The sequence below is a fragment of the Apus apus genome, chromosome 3, assembly GCF_020740795.1.
Source record: "Apus apus isolate bApuApu2 chromosome 3, bApuApu2.pri.cur, whole genome shotgun sequence".
Classification (NCBI taxonomy): domain Eukaryota; kingdom Metazoa; phylum Chordata; class Aves; order Apodiformes; family Apodidae; genus Apus; species Apus apus.
In genome coordinates, this window is record NC_067284.1 from 7,534,602 (window position 1) to 7,554,825 (window position 20,224).

Genomic DNA, 20,224 nt, shown 5'->3' on the forward strand with positions numbered 1-20,224 from the left:
CAAGTGGGAAAAGGAGTAGGAGGTGACCAGCTTTCCCTTCATCCTTTCAACTAGTGAGCAAACCAGCACACAGTAACTATCAGGGGGAGCACATATTTTTTAGTAGCCTGCAGGCTAAACATGCCTCCTCCACCTACCTGTCTATCTTCCTAACATACATTGCACTGCCACTCTCAAAGTGCTCAGAATACATGGAAAGAGCTCCTAGGAAAACCCAGGGAGCAGAACTTGACCTGATTCTTCCAGAATAATCAGATGAATACCAGTACTTCCTTTGCCCAGAAATTCGTGTGAAAAGGTCCTTTTATCAGTACAGTAGACAATGCAGTGTTTCTCAAGACTGAAAGACCCCAAGCTATCAAACACCTAAACTGCAGATTGCTGATATTCAGGAGAGTATAACAGGGCTTTTATATTGTTTTTATGCTGCTCTCTAGACATCTCTTTTTGGCCAATGTTGGGCACAGGCTACTCAGTTAGGTAGTTCTTTGGTCTGACTTGATGTTAGGAGTTTTAGAATCATAGAATCATAGAAGTATTCAAATTGGAAAAGATCCTTGAGATCACCGAGTCCAATTTTTGCTAATATCTTTAATGATTTTCAGACTATTGAAACATCTCCATATTGGTGAGTCTTCTATGATGAGACTTGCATCATGATGAAGATATACCCCAACCTGCTCATGGAGTCCCAAGTCTGGTGCCTGGGATACAGAATAAACATATCAGTAACAACCTTTTGGCTACATCTATATAGGTGAAATAAACATGCCCAGGACTGTTTTCTGGCCAGCTGGCCTGGAGCAGCTAGAGTCAATATATACACAGCCTGCCTAATGGGAATGATCTCTGGACTGGCCTAACTTCCATAGCATGTCCAGGAATGGCTTGGGAGAGCAGTAGTTGGCCTGGGTTCAAACTGTGCCAAGGACCCTTCTAGCAATGTAATGGCTCAGGCAGCCAAGTGTCAGTGCCAGAAGACTTCCATCTAAGTTGTCTAATTTACTTAGGTAGCATTAGCCTTTGGGAATCCAAGAGCCTAAGCTCATTGATAGCTTTCTATATATCACCTACTCTTATTAGCAAGAGTAATAGCACTTTCTTGATAGCAGCACATATCTCCACTACAATAGCTTTGAAATGATCTGCTCCGAAGCAGCAATCAGGAGTGGCAAGCTTCCAGGTAGTCTGGCTAAGCACCTGCTGTGCTATGGGGCACTGTGTGTTTCTGGTCCAGGATGACGTTATCTGCATCTCTAGCAAAGTGGGCACCAGTTTCCCTAAGTCCTGAGCCTACTGCCAGTCATTCTAGGTCTGAAGCACTATTGTCCAACAGTCCCTGCCAGTTGGACAGGCCTAAAAGCACCAAATGAAATTGTTCATAGAAAGAAATAGGTCAGCAGCCTTCACAGCTCTAGCCTTTTCCTCCTTAATACTTTGGTTCAGAGCACGGGCATTCATGTGTTTGCAGGGAGCTGTTTATGGTTGGTATTCCAGCAATCTTTCCTCCAGGGTGTCTGATCCTGCCCTTGAAGCAGAGCTGGCTGCAGAAAGCAGAGGGTTGCTGGTGTGAACTAGGATAGCTATGGAAGCTGAATTTTTTGACACTAGAATTCCTTTGGCTTCAGATTAAAATCTCACTAGAAGCAGCACAAAACACTCTAAGACATGGGAACACTTTACCAAGGAGCTAGCAAGAAGATGGCTTTGCACTGGGTGCGTAGCCCTGCACTGTAACAGCTGCCCATGTGCTACTTTACCTATTCTTCTAGCAAATGGCAAAGAACCTTAAACTGGAATAGCAGGATTTATCTCTAAAAGCAGAAACAGGAAAATTCCCTTCAGAATGCAGCACGAGGTAAAACCATTGGTTAGGGTGGTTTTCCGGTGACTTGTTTCCAAGCCCTCCAGCCAAGCAGCATTTGAGGGCAAGCAGCCCCCAGGTCTCAGGGGGACTCCCCATGGCAGTGGGTCACAGCGTGGGGAGCAAGCTGCCCAGGCAGCCCCTCTGCAGGTCCCTGAAGTACAGGATGAGCTGTGCCTCAGTGCTGCATTTCAGGCCAATGCAGCTCTCCCAGAGGTGAGGTGGGAATCTTTTCAGCTGACTTTTGAAGGAACAGGGTCAGGCACACTCTCACCCTCAAGAAGGCATGAGCAGAGGGTCTCCAAATCACGGTGGGAGCTCAGGAGATCAGTGGATCCCCTTTCTTTCTTTATAATTGAGACAGATTAGAGACAGTGTGCCCTGTCCTTGGCAAGCACATGTTTCCATCTCCCTGGCTTTGGCTGAGCAGAGACAGCACCGGGCTCAGCGGCAGCAGCCGGACTCAGATGAATCTAGGATGGTTGCATAATGTCATGAGATCTCTTCTGTTCTCCTCCCTCACCCCACTGGGGATCTCTCATGATCAAAACAGTAAAAAGCTCTTGATTTCTTTTGCTGACTAGAAGATTTCATTATATTGATTCAGCTCATGAAAGCCCCACAAGGAAATGGAAAATAGCCCATTACTTTTAATTTCCAATTGGAAAAGTTATAACACATTTCTATTTATGATGTGCATGTGGTTTTTATTTTTTTTTTTTTATCTAAATAATCTAATTCAGCACTTATTTTTAGAAATTTCCATCGTTAAGGGAAGACTTGAACTTGTGGTTCTCTGTATCACAAGCTGCTGAGGTTCAAAGAGATTATTCATATATATTTTGCATGGAGCTGGTGAGGAGGTGAAACTGCCAAATATCCTGAACTTCTCTATTTTGGGAAAAATGGTGGGCTAGGATGATCTTATAAAATGTATTCACGGCTTAAATTGAACAATTTAACACTCTGAAGCTTAAGTAAAAATTAATAGAAGGCAAATCTTTGAAGTGGTGGCATGTGTGTAAGCCTCTTGTCCCCTGCAGCCAAAAAAAAAAAAAAGTCATCAAGGCTTCAGACAAGCAGCATCAAGCATTTGAATTCTCCATAAAAATATTCATGGTGTAGAGCAATTACTTGTTTTTGATATTAGAGAAAAGTTGCTAAAATTTGTTTATTTTGCCTCTCTCTGTATAATATAATTTAGAATATGTGCTTTGCATGACTTTGGCCTCACGGTAGATTCATCCTTTGTGGTGCAATCATATACTCCCATGCACATACACACACCTCCATATATATTTATACCCACACACACATAGAAAGAACAAATACATGACATGGCCAGAAATTCTTGGCACGTATTTTGTTATTTCTCTGTCTCTCTTGCTTGAAGCACATGTTTAACATTCTACTTGACTTGAAAACTCAGTAAGGTAGATGGATTAAGGAAAAAAAGCCAAAGGTTGAAAGGATGAATAGCTTAGAGAATAAAGCATTGGGCACTTACAGTACTGCTGGCATTGAATGCAAGGAATCAGTCCTACCGACCTCAAAAGGGTGAGAAATGAAACTCAAACACACCCGGTTCGGTCAGCCCCCAAAAAATAACTGAACAAAGACATCCCAAACCTGCAGCTTGGGTTAAAGAGCTGAGACACTAATCCAGTACAAAAGGCTTTATTCAGACTGTTTACCCTTTTGTATGTATGTATATACAATCAAAACTAATTTTTTTTCAGACCCTGATGTGAACCAGTGCTCTATACAAATCTGGGGGGAAAAAGTCCAGCAAGTTATTTCACTGACAAAAGTGGCCTTTATGTTGCTTCAAAAGTGGCCTTTCCTCTTTGCAAAGTTCCTTTAGAATAAGGTCTGTGAGGAATTTTGTGGAAAGCAGAGCTACTTTACAGTATTTTCTCCGCATTGACTCTCTAAACATACTAAATCTGTGCTTTGTTAACTAAGCATTCAAATGGAGAGAAACCCAAAGAGCAGGTCAACTTTCCCTCCCTAACGACAGCTTTCCCTCTCCACCGGCCAATGGCCTGGTCACACAACCTAACCTTCTGCCCTGGAAGATTTATCATCAGCTTTGCATACCTCCTTCTTGCTTTGAACTAAATGGGGCTGCTCAACGTGCCTTAGAATATAGTGCCTGTGACTGCCTTTGCTCGGTTGGATCCTAAGCTTCCTTAGTGCCAAAAGCTAATTGTAGGTGCTTTGCTCTTGTTGCTGAGTCGAAAATTTAGGGTAACGTGTCTTGCTGCCTCGATTAAACTGCAGCCTCTTTAGGGAATTGGCCACCTTTTATTCTCCAAAGCTTCCAGGGTACCAGGACTCTAACTTCATCTGGGATCTGCAGGTGCTACCATGAGATGGATAAGTAAAAAATGATGTAAAACCCGTGCTACAGAAGAAAGTGGAAGCATCAGGACCTGGCTACAGAAATCTTCTGTGAAAGATGTGAAAGGTAACAAATAAAGGTAATTTAACCCCTCTGAAAACAACTGATTAAACCAGCAATTAGATCAGAAATCAGGTAAAAATTGGAGGTCTTTCCATAAATATTTTCTGCCCTTTTCAGAGGAGCAATGCAAACTCAATGCCTCACTCACCAGTAGTACCCAAGCCTTGCTTTGATTTATTCCTTCTTAGGAAAACAAAAAAAAGAAGAAGAAAAAAAGAGAACCTATGGGATTTTTGCTACAAAGTGCTTTTGCAATACTTCTCAAGAGAAATTCATGCCTACGCTATACTAACAAAACTTACATAAATCTCCTTAACTGGTAAAAAGACAGGCTTCCAAGAGTTTCTAGAAACTAGAAATGGATCAAATAAAAAGTACTCATGGGTCCAACCCTTCTGTTTCTTGTCTGCGGATATTAAGTATATTGCTGTGAATATAGAGCTGAAAGACTATTCAGATGCAAGAAGGCAATACTCAATTTCTCCTCCCAAAGACAGTTTCTTTGTCAGAATTAGAGGAATTCTAAAGGGCTTTTCACTCGCACAAAAAGCCTCCTGCCAGCAATGATCATGGTTAAACAAAAAGCACGTCCAATAGAGCAAGCCACTCATGTGACTATCATTTGCAACCCAGGTACTGGGAGCAAACGCTGGCTGCATACTTTGATCTAAATACACCCCAATTAAGGTTTGACTGATTATCTCTACTCACAGAGTGGAGGTAAGCAAATGTAACAAATAGCAACGAGGAAACTTAGGTTTATGGAGTAATTTAACAAAGGCAACATAATGGCAATAACCTAGGAGCAGCAGACCACCTGCTCCTCTGCTGGGTTCACTTTCTCATGGACCTGTCACACTGGAGAGCTCCTCACAAATAAAACAAGAAATAAGTAATTCTCCCAGAGAGCAATTGTGAAACGACCAGTCCTGAAATACACGGCGATGGAAACTGATATTGTGACATTTTTAAATCTGTTTGAGGAAGTCAAAAGGTCTCATTGATTACAGCAGAGGATTTAAGCAAAAAGAGGTGTGAAAACAATTAGCACTTCTCACTTTGTGAATTACATGTGGATTTTGTCATGACTTTATCCAAAAAGCTGTAGGTGCAAAAGAAAACCTTCATGAGAACAACCCACATAAAATAATGGAAATCATTAGCCTTTCTATAAGTTCTTCTATATTACAATTTAACATTTGTTAGGGATTCTGAGCTTTTTTTATTTGGGAAAGTTATAATTGTAATTTACCTTTTTGCCTTGTGTTGGCTGTTTTGGCTTTATTAACATATTTATTTAATCACCACTGAGCAACACAGAGTGAAATTTTTAAGCAGCAAATACAATAATACATCTTAAAAATGCAGCTTGCACCATGAGATTGATACCAATAGATCTAGAAGATAAAACTGCAATATGAAGTACCCTTTTTGTTTTGGTGGAGGAGAGGAAAGAGGCTAAAAACCTAATGAAACAGTAGTAGGATGCATAGCTATGCAGAAGGCTCTGAGAACAGTATTAGCATGAGGTTATTTCACATTTGTGAACCCAAAATGGGGAGATGGTTTCAAAACTGAGATTCACTAAGAATTGTTCCAAAGACTGTAGAGACGGGTTAATTTCCAAGAACATTTGGCCTGGATCCTAAGGGACTAATTTTACTTTCAGGTGACCTATGGATGTGAATCAGCACCTTGGGTAAACATTTGAAAACAGGTGCCCATGCACCATTTATTCCCTTCCTCTTGCCACTGATATAAATGACAATTAATATGCACATCTGAACACGCATATTCACTGTGGGACTGCAGACACTAGAGACCTCTGCTTCATTGTCATAATGTGATTTTTCCCACGAGTAAATTTACTGCTAATTCTTTCAGTTCTCACAACTGAGCATTGTTAAAAATAGAAAAGGGGAAAAAAAAAAACAAACAACAAAATCAGACACAGTTGGCGAGAAATCTTAAAGTTTTGCTTAAAAAGATGTTGACACAGATGTTGTGAGAGCTGATATCTGACAGCCTCGTCTGCAGACTGGGTTTCCTGGACAGAGAAAGTGTGGAATTCAAGTCACCTTACTTCAGATGTATTAAACATAGATGTTCTAGACACTCAGATCTTTCTTCATGGTGGAGATAAAAAAAAAAAAAAAGATCTTTTCAGAGAACCATTCATCTTAGGTTTTTCAGAGAGCTATGCTGCTTGAATTGCCTCTAGAGGGGCCTATTTTCCTCCATTACAGTGAAAGTCTAAATTGAGGAGCTTAAGTTGAGAGGACTAACTCTTAGGCATTTGCTTAGGGCAGATCTTCTCTTACAGACATCCGTGGAGTTTCCCTCACGTGTCAGGCAGCTCTGGTTGGTGCTTGCTGGGGTACTGAATGCATTGGAGGAGCTTGGCCCACAGACAGAAAAGAGTTGTTTCCCAGATTCTTAATAAAATAATGAGGAAGAAAAAGGGATCAGCTTGGAATGGAGGTGGCTGGGAAAGGTTCAGACCTGGATCTAGACCTGGACTTTGGGAAACAAGAGCCAGTGGAAAAGAGCAGGGGGCAAAATTTGTCTCAGGGCTAGCGCTGACAGTGCTGAGCTTGCACTGCTCTGCTTGTGCTCACAAAAAGTCTCAGATCAGTGCTTGGCACTAAGTGCCATATGCAGCAAAATGCCTGTGCACTGTGGAATCAGCTCGGGGTCGTGTGTCAGCTTAAACTTGCAATTTCTTCCATTTATCAGCTCCTGTCACAACTGGAATATTACTTTAAGGCAGCAGAGATTTGGGGTGTGTGCGTTAATCTTACTTCACTGTGAAAATGTTCATGATAGTCGTTTTACTATCAAGATGTAATGCTGCTGATTAAATTACAAATGACACACTACATCAATTCTTATTAGAGATGCTCAGGTCTCAGAGTATGTACACTCATGTGGCTGATACCCCTCTTGCCCATTTCTCATAACATTCAACCCAGTAATTATCTGCAAAGACTTCAGACCAGACTTGAGGTAGTCATGCATTTCACTGTCAGTCAAGGGGTTTATTTTTTTTGGCAATGTTTATGTGATATCAGGGGTCAGAGGTTTTTAACCCTGCTTCCCCTGGTGAACTATTACAATCCTCTGTTGGATTTTGCTGGGGAAGGAACATATCCTATTATGCTGCCATCAATTCTTCATCTTGTATCATCACTTCACAATTCACAGATATGATATCATTAAGGCTGAAATTCTGCAGGATGTTGAGCACTTTGTTTATTTCAATAAGACTAGAAAGATCTTGGGACTAGTCTTCAGATGTGATGAGACCTGTCAAGCATGACTTGACCGGTTTTGTTATACTAACAATATTTTCTTATTTAATTACAGTTTAAGACTACACTAGACACAATTTGTTAATAATTAGTCTGAAAAAGGAGATTTGTTGCAAGTAGTTTTCTTTCATCCTTTTTTTACTTGTAACACATTTAGCTGAAAATTGAAAATGTTTCATTTTTAACACAATAGTTCAAGTTTCCAATTACGATGGAGTAGAATATTTTGTGAAAAAATGAATCAATGAAATAGTCAGGCTGTTCACTGAACCCCCCCCTGGTTTTCATGGAAAATGCTTGGCAGGGCTACTTCTTTACAACTCTCTGACCCCTACACATGTACTATATGAAAACTTCATAAGTCCAGGGTAACCTCTGTAAGTGGATAAAGTGAGAAATGTAACATGATCGTTCCTGAAAGTGGCACCTCAGTTATTCTGGTTTTATAGTGGCACTTATACTCCTCTAATAATAATAGTGATAATAAAACCTATTCTTTTTCTTTTTTTTTTTTTTTTTTTTCTCCTACCAAGTCACAGTACAATGAGAACACAGAGTACCCCTCAGTATAATTCTGCAGCACAGACTTGGCAAAAATTTGGAAGCAGGGCCGTGACAGCAGAGCTGAGAAAATGAAGCAGAAGAAACTGTTGAAAAAACAAATATAACTCTTAATAGAGATGTGATAAATAGAAGCCACCAAAGTATTTTGACCTGTAAAAAGGTCTTTATGTATAAAATCTGCTTATGTACGTGTAAGGCAGGCTGGAATTTTAGTGACACTGAGGCACAAGGGCTCTGACACAGTCCTAGAGTCACCTTTTAATAAGTGAAGTGTTAGGGGGCCAGGCAGCCCATGGGGGTGATACAGAGCCTCTTGCTTCCAGGTCACTGCTCTGAATCTGGCCCTGGCTGATGCCAGCTGAGAGCTGTAAATCTTTGATGACTGCCTGGTGGCCCTAAATATTTCCCCCTTGGTCGGGTTCAGCACGAGTGGATGTCTGCTGCACTTGCAAGTGCTTTCATAGGTGACAGGTTTGGCGTGGGGATGGTGAGTCTGTGTCCGGTGGTCTGTGCAGAACGGGGTGGTGTGAGAAGAGCACATTGCTCCTCTGCCTAAAACTCAGGGCACCACTGCCATGCTGGCACAACCACGTTGGCAAAGAAACTCCCCACAAAGAGTTCTTTATTCTGCATGGCTGGTCCCCAGTATCATTCCTGAAAAAGTTTTTATGAAGGGTGCTAATCCTAAAAATGCTTTGTTTTATGAGGAGGTCAGTCTTATGCCATTTTACATCTATCCTCCCCACTTCCCATACCGTGCACCACCTTGGAGCCCAAAAGCAATCTCACAAAACAGCATAACATTTTCTAACTAATTATTTATTTGCTACACTTACTTTCTAATAGAGTGTGTGCAACATCATATTTAAAACATGACCTTAGAAACTTAAAAACACATCCGTTTCTCCCAAAGAATATACAGCTGCCAGAGAAAAGGGGACATTCAGTAAACTGCATGTCACTATCAGCTATTGATAGCCAGTGATTTGTTCTGAATCCAAAGGCTAAACCAAACCTCATGCTGCTGTATGTCAGATGCAATTGGTCCAAAGTCAAAGTTTTACAGCTCAGACAGGGCGCACTTTATCCTTCAGGCTGCTACTTAAGATAGCCATGACCCTGAGGAGAACCAGTCAACAAAACAGACAGACAAGAGGATGTGATTTGTATGCATCCCTGAGCCTGCTCAAATCACCTCTGACCTGCAGGTCAGGCTGCAAATGACAGCAGAGTGCATGCACCTGATCAGACAGCACATTCTCATTAGAAAGCCTGGGAAAAGGGGGCAGCTACACTGTGTTTACTCATAGACCAAATGCAATCTACCCAGGAAATGAGAAGAAAAAAGATCAATTTAGCTCAACAGAAAGATGTGAGTGACATGTAAGTATGTTATGAAATTCCAAATCAAACTGCTTATTCTTATAAACCCAGATGGGAGCTCTCTGCCTGGGTGAGGTACCAAGAAGACAGGTTAGCTACCAAAAAGGGGTATTTATTTGCTGCAGGATGGCATGCCTGGAGTCTTTGCTGGGGTGTGTAACCTCTTCTATAATAGACTGAGATCTACAAGGAAAAGGCATTTATAGGCTTGGTTTGCTGCTGGTCCTAGTAGAGCATCAGTGCTGATTTGATAGTCATATAGTCATTGTTGCTAATTTACATTAGCGGTATGTAAATTTATCCAGTAGAGAAGGCTGGATTTATCCAACAGAAGGGCTGTTCACATAGAAATCCAGGATTTCCTAAATTTGGTTGTTTTGATATGGGAGCTTGTCAAGTTATCAAAGAGATCAAAACCCTGGATTTGCTGCCAAGCTTCTGGAAAGTCTGGGGACAGCTGATGGTGAGGTTTTGGTTTAGAACAATTTCCAGCGTGTTTGGAATAAGTCTGGGATTTGAAGCCTGTGTGTGTTTGGTGACTCTTACTTTATGCACAGACTAAGGACCCCTCTTCATTGGTTCTCAAAGTTTGTGTTACATTTAATGTAAATTTCATGTGGCGTTAGACTGAAGGCTGCATTGCTGCCATGATCCATCTATGCTAAACAGGCCTGCCAACAGCAGTGAGGGACCTGTGGCCTGGGTGCCACTTGTGCAGACACTAAGGAAAAGTGATTTGTGCCTCCAGTTGTCATGGGCTGCAAGGACTGCTCTGGCCTTGGTGTCAGGTTGGACCTGGGGCTATGCAGGAATCATGCTGCCCACCTATTGCCTTAGTCATAATGGAGACCAAGCTTAGCACACGACTCATCTGCCTTGGTTGTTTCTGCTTCCAGCCCTCCCTGTGCCATGTCCTTGCTTACTCCTATTGCTCTGCCCAGGCATGAGACATGGCACCAACTGCGGCAGGCAGGAATTCCTGTGCAGTCCTACCACAAACTGACCACAGCACAGAGGTTAAATCCCCCAGGCAGTCCTGGAGAAGAGGAAATTATTAGAAAGAGTCCTGTTGGAACTGATCAATCCCCAGCACAGACCTGAAGTGTGCTAGTGATAGGCTTCTCGAGTGCCCTGTGAAGCTGCTAGTGAGGAGCTCAGCATCCTGTCCTAGAATCATCATCTTCTTCTGAGAATAAAACTGAATGGTTTTATCCAGCAGTGAATGGTGGTCCCTGCTATACATGGGCTTTTGCCATGAAGAGGAGAAGGGAAATAAGGCTGAAATAGAATTTAAGCCTGGTCCTTTGTTTGGATCAAGTGGGGACTCTGTGTTTGAAGGTTAGTTATTGCACATTTTTCTACAAAGATCCAGACATTTATGATGGATTTTAACCATGACATTCAGACTCATATTTTCCTCCAGTGAAATCTACATCAGCAGGAAGGAAAGGAATCATATACACTGGGGCTATTTTAAGAGGCATCATTCCTATGAATTAAAATAATGCATTCTTTAAATCTTTCAGTATAAGGTATATGGTGATGGAGCTATCCTTACTTTTTACATAGGTGTCAAACTATCACATGTTAAGATATTAATGTTGTTTTGCTGTCTACTGGACAATCACTGAGGCCCATGAATGTATTGCCTCCTGGTCATATTGAGTTTCAGCATCCTGAGCTGAGGAAGACAGAGAATGTCTCTGACAGAGCTTCTCTGAGCAGAAGAAGAAAGATAAGAAGTGTCCCTGTGAGTACCACACACAGGGTCACAGCAGTCTGGTTTCCTAGTAAAATCCTTCCCAGTGTGCTGGCCACAGTTCTAAGGAGAAGAATAAAAATAGACTTTGTTGCTGGAATAAAATGAGAACAGAGGAACAAGAGAACAGCTGCACTGAGTCAGACCAAAGGTCCTTCTGCTCCTGTCCCTGACAGTGTCTAGGAATAACTGCTTAGGGAAAGAGAGAAGCAGGACAGCACAGAGTGGCCCTTCCCATGGTAGAGTCTCTCCACATTCAGCTGCCTGTATTTTAGGAATTTCCTGATGCAGACATGGTATCTATTGGACTTTTCTTTCTTGGCTTTGCATAGTTGATTTTTGAGCCAATTTGGCTTCCACATCCTGTTCTAGGGAAGAGTTACATGGTACAAGGAGCATGAGTACTCTGTGTGTGAAGGAGTACTTTTGTTTGTCTCATAATTCTGCCTAGTAATTCCATTTGAGGCTTCTCAACTACCAGGCCAAGAGGAATTGTTAGATTCTGATTGGACTAGGGAGAAAACTCATGAAGCTCCCCAGCTTTTATCTTTGTTGTGGTTTCTCCTACGTTACAAGCCACACAGTTGTTGGTAAGCTGCATCATGCTAACAGGAGCATAAGGAAAGCACAAGAAATGACAGCAGAGTCTGGAAGGAAATGCATTTTGGTATCATACACACACCTGTAGGTACAGAAGAGAGATTTTGAAAGCTTTCTATGATGTGTCTGCAGGCTCTTGCAAAACATGCACCCCTTTCAAAGGGAATGAGAAGCCAGTGATTTTATAGGGATCTTTTTCTAAAAAGAAGAACATGGCAAAATACGGTGATTTCATCTGTGGTTACAGTTTCATTGTAGTTCATTTCTCTGTTTTGTCACCCACAAAACCTATCTAATTGCATCCCACCTATGAGCCCCATGAAACACTAACGTGTATAACGGATAGGACATAGATTATGGGGAGTTAAGCTTCAGCAAAGACTCCAACCAGTGTGGCTTATGCTTTTGCAAACCACTGAGCTTTCCAAGTTTGCTGGACAAACCAATCAATTCATATGTAAATAAAATATATCGTACGCTATAAGAAAAGAGCAGTTGATAAAGAGGATCTAGTGCTGTGGGTCTTTATGATCAAGAGAGGGAAGAATTTCTTTGTGTCACTACAAAATGTTACTCTGTGGCTGAAAGGAAGGAGACAGAAGGCTAGCTCTATGCAAAAGCCTGACTGCGTGTGACTGACCCAGCAGGAGAAGGGCTGGCTCTCTTTCTTGGGCTCCTTCTGTTGCAAGACACAGATCCTAAGTACGTGCCGGATGCCTCTGCCTGATTTCTTGGGGGCTTTCAGGCAGAGTAATACATTTTAAAACAAAAAAGGGAATGGGCAGATCAAAAGTGTATACTGCAAGCTGTTTCTTCTGAACTTCACAGCTCTGCTGAACAGAGAGAACAGCAAACGTGTGTGCATTTTACTCCTTTTTGTGCTACACACTGATCATGACTCTTGTTGATGTAACAGGAAAAGATTTCATCCTTTTCCTTTTTCCTTTAGAACAGCAGTCCTTGTTTAAAATTATCTTGTCCCTTCTGAAATGTGCTTTTTCAGGGTGAGTGATCCTAGAGCGGCTTGAGAAAAAATACAGTCCTTCCAAGTTGGACTGCATCTCATCAAAGTGTTTTTCCCCTTAGGATTTTATGGAATGTTACCTCACTTTATGACAGTTCACATCACAGCGTAAATGCTGAGCATTTCTGTAAGTGAGGCAATGCACTGTGAAATGTCAGGCAAACGATAAAATCAATAATCTGCAAGTTACCAAAAATAAATGAAACTCTTGGATGTCAGGAGTTTTTGGGTCAAAGGCAGATGCTCCAGAATGATGATGGCCAAACTACTTTTGGACTGTTTTTGTTTAAGTTTCACATCCAGACAACACCGAAAAATGGCCCTTCTCTGAGCAAGCAGGAGCATCTTTACATATGCTTCTCCCCTCTTTTATTCTCTTAGCTGAGACACTGAGATTGGAAAATTACTTGTTTTATTTTTCTATGCCCTGCATGTATATCCTGAAACAAGGTTAACTTGTATTCTTAACAAGTGCAGAAAGAAAACTTTGAACAATACCTACGAGAGATCAAATGGTGTGTTTCTTTTGCACTCAGATCTGATTGTATCATCAAAAAATGAGGACTGGGATTCTGATTGAACTGAAAAAAAATTTAAAAAAAAGATTTTAGCCAAAAAATAAATGCTTTCATAGAAATTTTCTCTGCAAGTCTGAAAATTAAAAATGTAGGGATAGGCATATATTTTTTTTTTTGCCAGAAATTAAATATTTGAAACAAAAATTAATTTAAAAAATATTATCAGTGAAAGAATTTTAGCACAATTGCTCAGTTTTGACTTTCAGTTTTTAATTGAAAAAAACCTTAACACTTTTATGACAGTGTCTGTTCTGCCCCTCTCCCCCCAGTTTCCCCTGAACAATTCTAGCTACTTTTCAGCCAGGTCTATCTAACTCCTCAGATGGCCATGTCCAGGAAAAAAAAATGCTATTGGAGCCTCCCATATTCTGTTTAAACTTGAAAATATATGAGGGGAAATATACTTAACACTAGGATTAAAGCCGTCACAGAACAAGTAACATAAAAATGGACTGTTAATATTTACACTGAGCCTATTTATGTGCAGGATTTTGAAAAATACCAGCAGAGAACTTGTAGGATTGGTGTAGCAGGTCTTGACATATCTGCAGTTATACTGACAGACCAAACAAATGTACTGCTGTAGCAACTGCTTCAGCTGCAAAGGATGGATATGGATGCTTCATAAACCCACAATAAGAAATTCCCTGGCAAAGTCAGGCAAGTGAAAGCATCCTGGTATAGTGATGTAGGGTGAAGGCTAAAAAGGTCAATGACTGTGGCTAAAAGTTACCAGGTTAATTATTGCTAATGCTTTGGTTGGGGAAAATAAGCACCACCACGGAATCTTTTCAGCTTTGCATTGCTTGCAGCCTTAAAAGGGCTTCTCTGGCCAGGCTCTATTTTCTTCGTATGAAAGAATTCAGGCTTTATAAACATCACACCTGCAGCACCACCACTCCTCGGGGCACCGCTCGGAGCGCCAGCAAAGCTGACCCTCCCCACATCAAAAGTCTCCACTTTCCCTCAGCCCCTTTCAGCAGCGGGTCCCTCCCCTCTCCCCAGGTGCCTGGCCTGCGGTCTGGGGAACCTCTCACTTTTTGTCCTCTCCCGACCCTTCTTGGACCACATTCTACATTTTTATCCAGGCCATCTGCTTGCCGGGGAAGGGGACACGGGGCGGCTGGGCAGCCCCTCCTGGCAGTTCGCTGCTTGGTGACATGAGCTCCTCAGCCGGCCACCCCGGGGCCCGCGTGGGCCAGAGGGGGTTTATTGCTGCTTAAATCTCGCCAGTGAGGGGTAGGTTTGTGGCAGCAGCCTCCCCCTGCTCCCCCAAGAGTGGTACGGCCGCCTTGTTCCCGACAGAAGTCTTTCTAAAGACCTGCTCAAGCCTCACTAAGCAGCTGTGAGTTAGGTCATTTTCCCAGGAGTTTTACATGTGGAAAACCGGGCATTAGGAAGGCCTCAAAAAAGGACACCATCTGGCCCCAGTGAAAAAAAAAAGGATCATGACACTTTCTGTGGTACCAACAGGCCCTGATGAACCATAAAGGAATTCAGGCCTCGACTGTGATCCGATGGTGACTGGCCCAACAATCCCCCCCGTGACAGCCTCCCCCATTCAGCCCCGCAGTTATCTCATAGCACAATGGACTTTTGTGCCACCCTGTTTACTGGGGGTGTCAGCAAATCCCCTTGGATTTCTGGGCTCGGCTTCATCGTCCCTGCTCTGTGCTGCTACATGTAGCACACATCGGGAGAGATAAGAACACAAAGGAGGCAGATTCTTTTTTTTTTCTTCTTCTTCTTTCTATTTTTTTTTTTTTTTTTCCTTCCAGTGTTCAAACCCCTCACGTTTCTTTCGCTGTACGGAAGAATAAAGAGTGAGGCTCCGGAGTGGGTGCAAGATCTTTGCTGGGAATCAAGAGATTCACCCCCCGCCCCCCAAGTTAAGTCAGACATCATGGATTAAGGGGAATTTTCACCATTGTTTTCTAAAAGTGAAAGTTAATTAATGCAGATCAGGATTTGCAGCTTACACGCACTTTCTGTGCTAAAAATAAATAAATAAATACGGATCTGTTTGTTTTTTTTAAAGCTGACACATCACTATTTCCTAATTTTTATTTTGGAATAATTTCTGTCTTGTTAAAAAAATGTATTTTACTATTAGCAGTATTGGATTCATCCCACTTTTTGTTTTGTTATTTCAGTGTATTAGTGTGTAATATAGGAAAAGTCTTAATTTGTTTGTACACCAAGGTGCAAGTTGTATATGGCTGCAAACAGAAACAGGACCCCCCTTCCCCCACTGAGGATGCTACTTTCTCCCTGCTGTTCTCACCCCCCTGCCCCACTCCCACTGCAAGACAGAGCCTGGGAAAATAAACAGATCTTGTAGCCTGCCCTCAAGGTCACTGCATTGACCTTGAAAGGGTAGGGGCTACCAAAATTTAGAGTCGAGGGGCCTGCAGGGAAAGTGACCTGCTGCCTGCCCCCGACTCCCCAGTTTAACCCAGGGCTTGGTGGTCCTTCCACTTGCCAGGCTCCCATGTCACCACTGGTGGCAACGAGACTTCTGCTGCTGGGACCCCTAACCAGACACGGCTTCTCAGGTCAAACCCAACCTCTTTGACATCATCAGAAAACTGTCTGGGGGCTGATGCAGTTTGGGCAGCATGGACAGAAGGACCAATTGGCTCCCTGTTAGGGCTAAAATGGGCTAATTTGGGCTGGAGGTTTTGGGCATGCTGGTTTTCATTTGAAATGGTGACAGAGGGGTACCAGCCTCGAATCTCACTGGCTGTCCTACCAGTTTTGAGTTTGTGTACCCTCCAAAAGGGCATTTCTCATGTCCAGCTTGCTGCCCTCACCCTTCAGTGCTGCAGGTCCCCTGGGTGCAGAGGTGAGCCAAAGGCACAGCCACAGAGCACCCACCTCACATTGGCTGCATGTGACAAGTCACAGAGGTGTCTCAGGGAACAAAAATACCATTTATCCTTTTTTTGAGAAGGAGAGAGGAGGAACTCAGCAAGTTAGTTGCAGAGATGGATGATAAATGACATCTCCTGGACTATCAGCCCAACGCTTTGAAGTATTTATGCAAGTTTCTGTTAAAACAGATCTCTAAACTCGTACTGGCTTGCTTGATTGCCTAATTGAGCTTTGTACACCCAAACAGAGGTAGGGTGGGTGGGGGAAACATTTCATTGCAACGTTTCATACATTGCCTTAATTGGTGACCCCAGACATTAAATATTGGGCAGCTGATTACTCATGGTTTCATTACACACAGCTTATTACAGAGGCCTCCCCAGCACAAAAGACAGACCTCTTCAAAAGGCCCCGCATTATCCAACACATACCCAGTAGCACATCTGCTGGCAATCAACAGTTTTTAACGAGATCACTCATTCTCATTTGTAACATTCTTTTGCTACCCTAGGAAATGGTTTACTCTTCATTTTAAGAAGAGAAAGCAGAAAGAAGAAAACCTGCAGAGTAACAACATCCAAATAAAAAACTTCCACCAAAAAAGGACCCTGCTTACTGCTGGGCCAGCATGTTGTTTGACAAGATCATGTATTAAAGACCAAGTACTGAAGTGATTTTAAGAAAAGACTAGTTTTTAGAGGTACTGTTTTATTATTTTATTTTTGAGGCAACGATGCCATTTCCTATGGGTCACAGTCTGTACATACAGCTATCAATGGCTGCCAATAAGCTGCAGAATTACATGTTTATATGTGCCAGCTTCTGTGTGTACTACATTCAGAGATGTCAGAAAGGAAGAGCTTGGCTGTGAGAGAAGGAACAGTGTGTTTTGAAAGGTCTAAAGATGAGGTATGCGGCAGCTCTTGTCCACTTACTGAAGTGTTTTCACAATTATGCTCATAGTTATTTATCCTATTATGAGTTCCAGGCTCTAGAGGTTGCCTCTAGCTGCTTAAGTGAGACAACCACCAATGACACGCTGAGCCAAGATGGAAGCAGAGCAGCCCCTGACATGGATGTGCAATGACTATCAGCTGAACAGAGTGCACGGAACCCCCCAGCCCAGCCCTGCCCTCCTCCCAAAGGAGACCCAGCACCCACACATGGGAAAGAGCTTTGCAGGATACAAAGGGCCCTGGCTAAAACAAGAAGGAGCAGGACCAGGAGACCGGGACACCTTGGTTTGCCTTCCGCTCTGCCACCACAAAAGATATTTATCTAGTCTGTTGGCAACTGTTTCAATGGGAGGAAAACCTGGGCCAGAACATTATCATGCAAATAGTTAAATGTTCTGTAATCTGGGGTACACCCTCACTTTTTATTCAGAAAGCCCTGCCCGCTGTAATGAAAAATGTCAGGCTCTTTTAATAAAAGAACAATTTGAAAACTTGATATATCACAAAACCATTAATTTTAGCTATTATCTGTTTGACACTTTTCATAGCAATGATTTCACTCTGTAACATGCTTCCCGAGGATTAAAATGATTTTAAAGGATTAAAATGTTAATTAAAAATATAATAGAAATATCAGTCGCTGAGAAGACCAACATAAGTATTTGTCTCTTTAACTGTATAATCACTCTGTGGTGCTTTCCTTCTGGCTCTCTGCCGTTTGGAGCTCCGGTTCATGAGGAGGTAAATGACAGATTCAGGAGCAATTCTGTTCTTTAACTATTTGACAGTGCATCTGTTTACACTTCACAAAGGCAGAGTTATGTCCTTGAAATTTCTAAAGGTCATTGTTAATGGGATCAATTTTTTTTATTTTTTTTTTTATTTTTTTTTGTGCCAACTGTGTCTTAGCTTGTAGGAGCACCGTTCCTGGAGAGGGGCTGGAGGGGGTGGGAGCAGGCAGGTCCAGCAAATTCCATGTGACCAGTTCAGCTGCAATAATCTCTTTTCTCCTTCTGGTCCCAGCTACACATGAGAGCACTCTAGTGTCTTTCATCATTATTTGTCACCCTTTTGTGTTGAGCAACTTATATCCACAGCCATTCCAGCAATTAAAATAAAAAAGGACCAAACACTATTCACAGTGAATAGCTCTGAGACCAGTGACATCAAGTACCAACCAACCCATTGAAAACAGGGTACCTGATATCCCTGGAGTATTTTATGGGGGGTAAAGAAAATGCAAACCAAAATCAAACCCAGCAAACACACGGTTATATGGAGTTCAGAGCCTGATTAAAAGATAGGCTCTCAACAGCGATTTGTCTTACAACATGTTCTTAGGAACGAGAGGAGAGGGGAGTGGGAATGAGGGGTGAGAGGACAAGCTCTCAGTTACTGCACAGCTAGCTTTACAAGACTGACACCTTCAAAGTTTATTTGCATGTTCAGGCACCAAAATGGACCACAGGACTCATCACCCACACCTGCCTTCCCAAATGTCGTCATTTAGGAAACTTTTGTTATCAGTACTCTGACCAAACAAAACTTTTCTGTGGCACTTGCCAAGTGACTTGAGTGTGCTTAAGTTACACAGAGATTCCCCCCCTCATTTTTTCCTCTCTGTGCAATTGCCTTCCTATGCACCTACTGTGAACTGGGGGATTTGTATTCCTAGGGAGATTCAGCTCCTTCCCCACCTGATCAGGTAAACAACTATTCATCTTCTAGCAGTTGATTATTCTCTACCTAATATATTCATTTTCCTTTTGGAAATGCACAACCCTGAACAAATCCCTGATTTCAATTTCTTCTAAAATATTAAGAAAAAACATATTCTTGTATCGTCAAAGGGTCTTCAGACTGAAATGACATTGATAAAAAAAAAGAAAAAAAGAGAAATCCAACAGCAATGAATTTATGTGGCATCTCTTAGAGCCTGGATTAATACACTAAGGCATGCATCATGGCACAAAGAGAAATTACTCTTTTGGCAACAAGAGGAGGCAAGAGATTCATCTATGGAAGTTGTCTGATCGTCCGACCTCAGAGTTGTGTGGGGGTACCTGGAGATACTTATTAGTAATGAGTAGAACAAACAGATGCTCCACGGTGTTCAAAGCCCTACCACATTCTTTTATAATTGTTCAATTTCTTAATTAGTGGCACTGTTAAAGAAATGTCTTCTCTTTCTAATCAGCATTTGTGAAGGTTAACTTTCAGGTTCTGATTGTTACCCCTCTGCTGCATTAGAAACTCATCTGCTACCAGCAAAGTTTCCTTCTTTTCAACAGGTAAAGCTTTATAAGCCACCATAAATTTGCCCTTTCCCTTCATTGAAGAAAATGAACACACTGAATTGCCTTATTTCTTCACACAGAATGGAATATTCCATAATTCTGAATGAATTGCCATAGTTTTTTGAATTATTTTCACATTTTTCCTACATCTTTTTTTTTTTTTTTTGAAGTGGATGAAAGAATGGGGACAATATTCCAGAAATGTTCTCAGTGGTGCTGTTGAGATGCAATTCACTTCTCTGTTTGATATTCCTCTCCTTGTAAATTTACTATTCCTCACAGCCAAGCACTAAGCACTGGACTGGGAGATTTGCAATGGTATATAATATGGGCATTAAGTGGGATTTTAGGGTCAGTGCAGTCTGGACCAAGGGATTTGCATTATGTGAGTCTAAAATGATTTATTTTTTTGTTCTGACATGAATTACATCATGTTTGGAAATGCCAATAACCTCTGATGTTCAAAGAAGACTAGTTTATCTAGCAACTGACCTGCTTCTATCACTAATTTATGACTTCATCAACTTTGAATCACTAGTAAACTTTA